Source organism: Sciurus vulgaris (assembly GCF_902686455.1).
Source record: "Sciurus vulgaris genome assembly, chromosome: 10".
NCBI classification, from domain to species: Eukaryota; Metazoa; Chordata; class Mammalia; order Rodentia; family Sciuridae; genus Sciurus; species Sciurus vulgaris.
The window spans coordinates 56,340,284-56,350,481 of NC_136470.1; the positions used below are offsets into that span (position 1 = coordinate 56,340,284).

At 45.5% G+C, this 10,198-nt stretch overlaps 1 pseudogene across 1 annotated transcript; it reads left to right on the plus strand.

Annotated features, from left to right (window-relative positions):
- Positions 1-6,163: 6,163 nt before the first annotated feature.
- LOC306670534 (zinc finger CCHC domain-containing protein 14-like) lies at positions 6,164-8,789 on the plus strand (annotated as a pseudogene). The gene is made up of 3 exons: positions 6,164-6,362; positions 7,033-7,194; positions 7,251-8,789. The product of its transcript is annotated as a zinc finger CCHC domain-containing protein 14-like (transcript).
- The last annotated feature ends 1,409 nt before the right edge of the window (positions 8,790-10,198 follow it).

The following is a 10,198-nucleotide window of genomic DNA, read 5'->3' on the forward strand; positions in this document are numbered from 1 at the left end:
TTCTTCTTCCATGCTGTCACTGGATTTAATTGCTGTACCATCTAGGATTGTTTGGAACATTTTCTTCCCTTTTTTTCTCATATTGCTCAGGTATGTAGCCTTCTAGTAGTGAAACTCTGAGATAGTGCAGATTTCCTCTATTGACGAATATTGTCTCTGTATATTTCCAATAACTCACCTCTTAGCCTTCAGTAGCCTGAAATCTTGGAAGAACTTGATAATGCGTTGCTCTACAAGGAAGCAGCCCCTCTAGGGGTGGTGATCCTCAGGTGGGGTATATTTCCTGTCAGTGGGCAGAGGTGCCTCCACATGTTGACTGATTTTCAGCCAATGGGGGACTAGAATGCAGACTGGGGCACGTCTGATCTGGGCCTGTGTCTCTGGTTCTACTGCCCTGGTGGGAAGGCTTGCCCAGTGGGGAAAACTCACCTGGTGGGGAAGTTTCACTGGGTACCTCTCTTCTGAGAAGTTCCCTTTGGTCCAGACCTACTAAGTGGACTGGGCTGCCCTCCTCTGGGACATTTCCAGGGGTCCCGACCTATGCCTGGGCTGGGGAGACTGGCCCTGTGAGGGACTCCCTCGCTGAGTGGACCTCGTCTGCTATGTTCCCTGGGGACCGGAGCTACTGCCTGGGCCTAGGAGCCTCATTCTTTGTCGAAGCCTCTCACTGTGTAGCCCTCCTCTGCAATGCTTCCGGTTGACTGGGTTCACATCTCCAGTGGGGGAGTCTCACTGGGCCACTCTACTCCACAAAATTCCCTGCATTTTGGGACTACGGCCTTATCCGGGGAGTCTGAAAAATGGGAGAGACTTACCCAGTGGCTCTGAGTTGGTCACGAGTCTGTCAATACCTCCTCTTCTTGTCTCCTGAGTCTTGTCAAAGGTCTCCTGTAGGTGTCTCAGGAAGGGAGCTGTCCTTCCAATGATGATGACTATGCCCTTAGGAATAATTCAAAATTACTGAATATAATTTGTATTTATACTATAAAGATGCTGGGGAGCCCCAGTGAGGGTGAGCTGAGTCAGCACAGAAGCAATTGCAGTGTCACTCAGCAGTGGGGGGCGGGGCAGGCAGGGAAGCTCAGCAATGGCGCCTTACCTCGGTGTGGAGGTCAGGTGGACTGGTTACCCTCTGGCTAGCTCTGCAACGTAGGGGGGCTGGCTTGTCTGCCGGCCTGCTCTGCCCATCTCAGTGTGGGGATTGGATGGGGTCACTCAGTGTTGTTGGGCTAGCTGGCTGCCTGCGGGCTAGCTCTGCCACCGGCCAATATTTTCTATTGAAGATCAAAAGATCCTGAGCTTCCCTTCTCTGCAGCATGTACTGTGATGTGTTCTCTTCTCAGGGTTGTGTAGCTAGGCTGAGAGGGTTAATCTTGTGGCTGGAGCTCCTGCAGGTGGGATTTAGGCCTAGGTGGGCTCCAGTCAGTTTGCTGAAAGCCAATTGTTCTGGAATATTCAAACAGCATGCCTCCAGCTATTGCTGGGCCAGGCTGGAAGGCTGAAGCCCAGGGACCTTCTTGTTTTCCAAGCATGTGATGTAGGAGCAAATAATCAGTTCTTCACAATATTTCTTGCAGAACCTTATTCTTTTTCTCAGGTTCAGTCTCCAAACTCTTTGTTTTTTGCCCCTGTCCTTTCAAATTCATAGTCTGGCTCTTTATCAGACAGTCCTGCCTGCAGCTGGATTGAGTGGGAGGGGAATGGCAGGTGGGTTTCTATGACCAGATGTCTCCTCTGTAAAACTCTCTCCATACTTGCTTTGTTCCATACTTCGTTCCACCTCTATCATGCAGCATGGGTTTGCCAGGCTGGTTTTCTGGGCCTCACTCAGGTCTGTGAGAAATTGACTTCCTCAGCAGCTGTGGGGACCTTGCTCAGGCTGCAAAATGTTTCCTTCCTTTGCCCTCTGCACACTGTTGGAGAGATGCAGTTTTTTGTTTCCTGCAGAAGATAATTGGGCAGTGGCTCAGGCAGCATCCTTGGTTTCTAAACTCTGCATACCCAGACATGCCACAGTCCTCCCCAATATGCAGGTTACTTTGAATCCCTTATCAATTTACTGTGTTCATGGAGTTACTATTCTGGCTTGTGCCAATGGTTGCTGCTGTAGCTTCCATAGCTCTGACACTGGGAATTCCTTCTCTAATATATTTCATCTTCTTAGTCTCCAATCTCTTTTGAATGTACAGTATTAAATTCCTGCAAGCCCCTCCTAATTTTCATATATTCATCCCCCTTGTAGAGAAACTGCCTTTCTACCTTTCTTGATTTTATGCCAGGGACCATCTAGGGAAGTGAACTCTCTATTCCAACAGCTTGTCTCACCCCTCTATTTCTTATTAAAAATGAAATAATTCAGACAGTGAGACAGTGAATTCAAAATTCTTTCTGGTTTTGATTGATTTTAATTGTCTTTAGTTTACTGTCACTCTTGAAGATGCAAAACAAATGAGTGTACACCATTTAAAAAATTGTTATGAATGTAAGAAGCTAAATGAAAGTGACATGGTGAGTACAAAGATAATATCTGTAGAAGATGCACAAAAGAAAATGAGAGAAGAATCAAGGCATATCACAACAAAAAAAAAATCAATGAAAAATGAATAAAAAACATAACAAGCAAACCACAGAGGAAAAGAAAAAAAATTCAACCAAATAGTGCACAATTAACAAAATGGCAATAGTAAATTCTACCCTATCCAATATTACATTAAGGGAAATGGATTTAACATCCCAATGCAATTACATAGAGTGATTGACTGGAAAAAATAATGAAAAGAAGATTCCTCAACATTATATCTACCAGACGTTGAGTTTATATTGAAGGACACACAGAATGAAAGGATGAGAAAATATTTCATGGAAATATTAAACATAAGCAAGCTGGGTAGTCACATGTGTATCAGATAGAAGAATTTAAATTCACAACTGTGAAGAGTCAACGAAAGACTTTATAATGTTAAATGCATCAGTCAATGGGACAAATGGAAAAAATTATCAATATATACCCACCCAATATCACAGCATCAGAATAGATATAGAAATCATTTTGAGAACTGAAGGGAAAAATAGTAAAACATTAGTAACTTTAATTACTAGAACTTTAATACCCCACTTTCAATAGGGAGAGAAGATCATTAAAGAAATAGAGGCTAGAATAACACTGTAGATTAAATGGACCTAGGAAACATAGAAGGCACTTTGCACCCAACTACAATAGAATACAAGTCTTCTCAAGGGCACATGGAACACTCTCCCAGACAGATATCTATCTATCTATATAAGAAGTCACTGAATAAGTATAAACTAATTCAAGAGGATTGAAATCACACCAAGTGTATATTGTCCAATTCTAATGGAATGAAATTAGAAAGTAATGGTAGAAGGAAAACTGGAAATTTTTCCAATAGGTGAAAATGAAACCACACAGTTTTGAACAAGCAATGGATCAAAGAAGAAATCAAAGGGGAAATTAGAAAATAACTTTAGGTGAACAAAATGAAAATACAACTTACCAAATCTTATTGCATGCAGCAAAAGGTGTATTACAATTGAAGCTTATAGTGATTTATACTTGTATTTTAAAAGAAGAAAGATCTTAACTAATCAGCCTAACTTTAGACTTTGATGTAAGTTGGATCCTTCATGTTTCCCCATGTTCCATAGGTTAAAGGCAGGGTTCCCAGTGTGATGCTACTGGGGGATGTGGGAACCTGTAATGGGTGTGTCTTAGTGGGGGGTGACTTTGAATGAGGAGGGTGGTGGGACTCCAGCCCCTGCCTATTCTGTCTTTCCCTCCCAGCTATGAGGTGAGCAGTTTTGCTCCTGCATGCACTTCCATCATGAGTTCCTTTCTCACCACAGGTTAAAGTAACATGGTCAATCATGAGAAAAAACTCCAAAACTGAGTTAAAATAACCTTTTGTTATGAGTTATCTCAGATTCTTATTATAGAAATGGAAGTCTGACAAGCATACACCTTCAGGAAATCAAAAGACAAACAAAAAGAACAGAAAAAGAAACCCAAAAAACAGACAATAAAAACAAAATACCCCAAAGTTAACAGGAAGAAAATAAATAACATTATACAATGGAAATAAAATAGGTAACAGAAAAAATTAATGAATTTTTGTTTTGGTCCTTTAAAAAGATTATCACATTTGAAAACATTGAGCTAGATAACTAAATGCCTCAGTCTGTGCTTCTATAACAAAATATTTCAAAATAGGTTATTTATACTCTATAATGAGTAGTAGATTGAGACAGAAATTAACATCTTACAGTTCTGGAGGAATCAAGATCAACATGCCAACACTGGTGTCATATGACACCATATTATTAATATTATTATTATTTTTCTTAACATCACTCTTTTCCATATTCACTCGTATAGACTTACTACTTATGTGCACCATAATTAGTAAGAGGATAATGTCTGCATCATCATAAAGAAACACTAAAACTACCTTAAATGTTAAACAGTAAAGGAATGTATTTTTATATGCTGTAATATAGTTTTTAATTGAGGCACATATATACTAATATGGAAGGAACTCTGAAAACAATAGTTTACAAAACATCCTACTTAGGTATAAAAAATGAAGCAGTTCATAGCTATACTTCATTCCTATGTAAATAAGAAACACTCTGAAGATCGCAGATCTGATGCCAGTAATGAATAAGTAATTGAATGGCTTTAACAGTAGAAGGGAAGACTGTAAATACTCATCCTGAGTTTACACAAAATTAGCATCAAGTTCTAAAGGTTTTCTGTTCCACAGTTATACATGGGATAGTTGGAGTAGATTAATGCTGGTGAGTACCTTGTCAGTAAAACTGCACTTAAATTTTTTTTTTTTTCTTCTAAGCTTTCTGCTAAATTGTATGCTTTCTGATTCCAGTTTCTCTTTATTTTCTTCTAAGGAAGTTTCAGTGTCTTGACCTCTGCCTGATTCACTGCATTTAGGTTTGTTGTCCACCTTTGGTGATTATTCCCTGCTGTTTGGATCTCTTTCAGTTTTACTATAACTTTTAGGAGAAAATGTATTATTCAGGATAAATGTCCTCCTAATAATTCCCACTCTGTTGTAGGAAGAAAAAGCAAAATGGGGCAGTGTGCAACCTCAGCAAAATATTTTAATCTCAGTCCTACTTACTTTATTATTAAATTATTTAAAAAAAAAAAAACATAGAAGGGCTTAATAGTCACAATGTAATTATGTCCTCTGAGGTGTGCTGTAGTATAAAACCATTCCTAGAAGCTATTGACTTTAGATGTTTTGCTTTTGTGTCTTAGCAGACTTTGGCTCTTGTGCTCAAAAATCCCCTGAACAGAAAAACGTACCTCTGTGCTGAACACCTTGCTGGATGGCTCCAGAAATGGTCACAGGGAAAAGTTATGGCCGTAAAGTGGATATCTGGTCTCTGGGTATCATGGCTTTTGAGATGGTCCAAGGAGAGCCTCCATACCTCCAGGAAGGTCCCTCAAGGGTAAGACCAATTTAAAGGCAGCTTTAATGTAAGAAAAATACTTTTCCTTAAGGCATAGTTAGAACTTCCTTCTGTTTTTCATTGGTCAAGAATTTAGAATCATTTGAGAAAACCTAATCTGCCTTTACTATGAATCCACAAACCACATTGCTTCTGAGGTATAGAGCTGAACGTGTGGGCCGAAGAGTATAGAGTTTTATTAGTAAATGGTATGGTTTCTTGTTTGAAGTATAAGTAAGAATATTCTCACATTTGTAAATAGTGATGTACCATAGTATGATACCTTTTATTTTAAATAGTTTTTTAGTTGTCAATGGACCTTTTATTTGATTTATTTATATGTGTTTCTGAGTATCGAACCCAGGGCCTGAAACATGCAGGGCAAGCTTCTATTGCTGATCCACACCTCCATCCATAGATGATTTCCTACACACTTAATGTACATTTTCCTACATATTTAAGTACCCTGGATGTGGAAATCATGTTATCAACTTAGAACTTCCACCTCTGAACTTCAAGGTCCAGAAAAGAGAAAAGCAAGGTCACAACTGTGAGAAAGGTATATAACTGATAATGTTCAAGTCCATTCTCAAACAGAGTAGACTTTGAACAAGTAAATACTCTAGCAGGTGAGGTGAAGAACTTCACCCATTGTCCTATCTCTGCTTTGGCCATGGGAGCAAAGAAAAAACTCAAGATTCAACTGGAGCTGGAAAAGGAAAAGTCAGAGCGGCTATGCCTGAACTCCTTGGCCCCCACCTTGGTCACCAGCAGTGGAGAGGCCTGAGTGCCCCCCACCAGCCACGTGGGGCCTATTCAGGCAGGGCGTGGTGGCCATGCTACAGATGCAGAGGGCCTGGCGCTGGGCCATCGTGGGTGTGCAGGTGGCGAGGCATGCTCACACGAGATGTTCACCTGCCATTTACAATTTGATGGTCATGCCGGTCTTTCTCTGTTTTGACTTGCATGATGTATCCCAGGAAGGGAGGCAGGAGAGCAGGAGGGAAGCTGACTACAGACCTTGCCGGAAACCCTTTGGGCAAAAGAATTAGATGCAGAGCTGCCAAGCTGACAGCACGGGAAGTGACCCTGCTGAGCCTGAGCAGGCTGGACCATGCTGGCTCCACGCTGACCACAGGAGCCAGTGCTGGATGCCTGTTGTGGTGGTTCATTGTCTCACAGGGTGGGGCGGGTTTTCCTTAACAGAATAGAAGTAGCAAGAGAAGAGAGGCAGAGCACTCAGGTGCCAGGGCTGTTCTCAGGGCCTGGGCAAGGAGAGGGCGCCATGCTTCTCAATGTCCCACTCTGCAGACGTGTTTCCATGCTCTGTGAGGAGCTGGAGGCCCACCTGACTACTGCCCGCCTCCCCGTGAGGCCTTGGGCAGTTGGTGCAGGTGAGACTGTCTGACTCTGGCAGAGGTAGTCCCTGCCTCCTCGGGGTTTCCTGAAGGGCTCGCCTCCAGGTGATGCTCACTGGTCCCCTGTCAGCCCCCGTGTGGATGTGGGTGCCAGCCTGAAATCTGGCCTGTGCCTTCTCCGCAGAGCTGTGGGTGGAGGTGGAGCAGCCCTCGCACCAGATGGCTCGGGAGGGCAGCTCCTCTGAGTATTCCAGCTCCTCCTCCAGCCCCATGGGTGCGCAGGCGCGGGAAGCAAGCTCAGACAGTGCCAAGGAGACAGACATAAGGCGCCCATGCAACTCCGACTGTGCTGCCCGCCCTGCCCTGTGTCATGTGGCGCTGACCGCTCTTTTCTGTCCCCAGGTGTGGATGTGGACTTGGAGGGTTCTGATAAGGAGAAACCCGAGATGCTGCTGAGCCACTTCCCCTCCAGCTCTGCCCGGCCCACGGATCAGGTCTTGCCTGTGCAGAAAGAGGCTGGCTGTGGCCCTGCAGGCCACCACCCTCTGCCCCTACAGCTGTTGCCTGCAGCCTCGCACCTGTCACCCATCTGAATGCTGAGTTCCTTGCACAAAGCCAACAGAGGAGGCGCTGAGGGGAAGCTCCTCTAGTCCTCTGTGCACCAGCTCTTGTCTTTGGAAGAAAGGGGCAAAGGGCCCGGCCCCAGGAGCGGCATTAAAGTGGAGAAGAGCTTCGGCGGTGCTGTGCTGGACGCGCTGCCCTCGTCCACGCCCCACGCGCCCGTGCAGGTCCTCTCGGGACTCTTGGAAGGCAGCTCTGTGCTGCCCACTGTCTCCTTCGGGCCCAGGGCCAAAGTTGTGCACGCAGCCACTCTGGACAGGGTACTGAAGACAGCGCAGCAGTCAGCCCTGGCGGTATAGACCAGCACAGCCGCCTCTGGGATGCCCAGCACTGTCCTGCATTTGGCCCGGCCGCCCAAGCTGCTGCTGTCCTCCTCCGTTGCTGCTGACACTGCTGTCCCTGGGCAGACCTCCAGCCCCAGCAACGTGAAGATCAGTGTGCCCCCTGCAATAATCAACCCCCGGACTGCTCTGTACACAGCCAACACCAAAGTTGCCTTCTCCGCAGAGAGCAGAGTGCCTGTGGGTCCCCTGCAGGACAGCTTCTGTGCCAACAGCAACACTGCCTCCTCCAGGAGCCACCCCTCCACGCCCTTCACCAACATGGCCTTGCTCCCCAGCTGCCCTGCCCCCAGCTCCAGCCCTGCCCTCTCCTCAGTCCCCTAAAGCAGTTTCTACAGTGGCAGTGGCTCTGTGAGAAATACTCCCACCTCCAGTGAGAGCCACCACCACCACCATCAGCAGCCCCCAGCGCCCCCAGCCCCCGCGCTGCCCCGGCCTGGCTTCATCTTGTGCATGTCCTGTGGGTGCAGCAGAAGCTGCGGCTCTGGAGGCCTCACAGTCAGCTACACCAACTACTGCCAGCACCTGTTCTCTGGGCCCTCCATGTTCACCTTCTGGTTCCTGCCCTTCAGCCCCATGTGCAGCAGTGGCTATGGCTCCACCTTCCCCATCATGCAAGCTCCCTACAGCAGCAGCGTGACACCAGACCACGTCCTGGGCGGGCAGTTCACGTTTGCTGTGCCATCAATGCAGAACTTCATGGCTGGGACAGCAGGGGTCTACCATACCCAGGGACTGATGGGAAGCAGCAATTGTTCCAATCACAAAAAGAGTGGGAATCTGTCGTGTTATAACTGTGGGGCCACAGGGCACCATGCTCAGGACTGCAAGCATCCATCCATGGACTTCAACAGGCAAGGTACTTTTAAGTTGAAATATGCCCCTCCAGCAGAATGTCTGGATTCCTCAGACTGATATTTTTCTATGGCAACAGAACATTATTAAGCCATGGAGACGTAAGAAAAGTTAAATACAAAACGGAGACATCAAGTTGCTGTTGAGCTTCATATCCAAAGGGGCTTTACTTTACTAGATGGGATAGAAATCTAGCGTAGAAGTGCATCAGACCCCACTTTATTGCCAAAACCCTGAACTGGAGCTTGATGTCAGGACTTGCCTAGAGGCACTTCTGTGTTGGAGACTTATCTACCCCCACCCTGGCTGCAGTGCAGAGACCGCCTGTCTCCCAAAGAACATCCTATCACTGATCCCTCCAGGCTCACACAGTTCCAGGGCAGCTACGCACAATCTGATCAGACTGCACTTCCAAGTCCTCCAGTGGTGTCCTCCAGATGGACTCAACACCCAGGGTTAGGGAAAATGTCAACTTTGTTTTGTTCTGCTTTTTCCTAAAGTGATAGGCCCTAATCTCCAGGATTTCTAAGGGTTGCACTACAGAAGAATGTAATTGACATAGACCTCTGCAGACTCTGAGACCTATCAGTGCAGATTCCTGCCACGTGGGGAGTGGGCACCAGCTGGCGCTTGCCCAAGCACAAAGGAGGTCTCAGTATGTCCTTTCCTGCAGACAGATTTAAACGATGCTAAGTGGAAACAGTTCATTTTCAACTTCATTTCTAAGGGCCCAAGTCCCAGGAAAACATTGTGGAGGCTTGAGACTGGCCCTCCCCACTGCTCCATTGAGCTGCTGCGATCTGCTCCCCACACAAACACCTCCTGCAGCAGAAGAGCAGCTTGGTTGCTACCAACTCCACTCGATCGTCCTTAGTGAAGCTTGCAGGCTGTCCAATCTCACAGGGCTCCCAAGGACCCGGCCCCAGGGCTTCCTGGTGATGTGCACACTTGACATGGGCCTTCCAACAGTAATAGAGTCCTGTGGTTGATGAGGAAAAGCTCTGACATGCTCTCCTGTCACTTTCTTTTTTTTTTTTTTTTTTAATTAGGCTGTGTACTGATAGCTAATTCCCTTAACAGTTGCCTGGAAAACTTCAGTAGAAGGCAGAGAGACAGAGAGCTCACAGACCAGACACAGCCTGGGACTGGGAGAAGTCCTGTGTTTAAGTAGGAATTAGTGCCCTTGCTATGAACGTCTACATCTCAGTCCACTAGAATGGAAGCATCTAGGGGCTACAAGGATAAAGGGAATGTTCTGCTCATGGGACATTATTTAGCCTTCAATATTAACACAGATCAGCAAAATCTTGCCAGGGATTTTCCAATTGAATATTGAGAAGAAAAGTCACAATATTCAGACCATTCCGTATTAAAATGGGACAATCAGCCTCATGCAAAATTGGTGTAAAACAAAAGAAATGTCCTAGAATTTAAGGCATTGAGATATGAGGCTTCAAATTTTTAGATGAGTTTTCTAACTTCAAGCGAACTAAAGCAGAACGTTGTTACATTTTTTTCTTTATTGTAAACAAA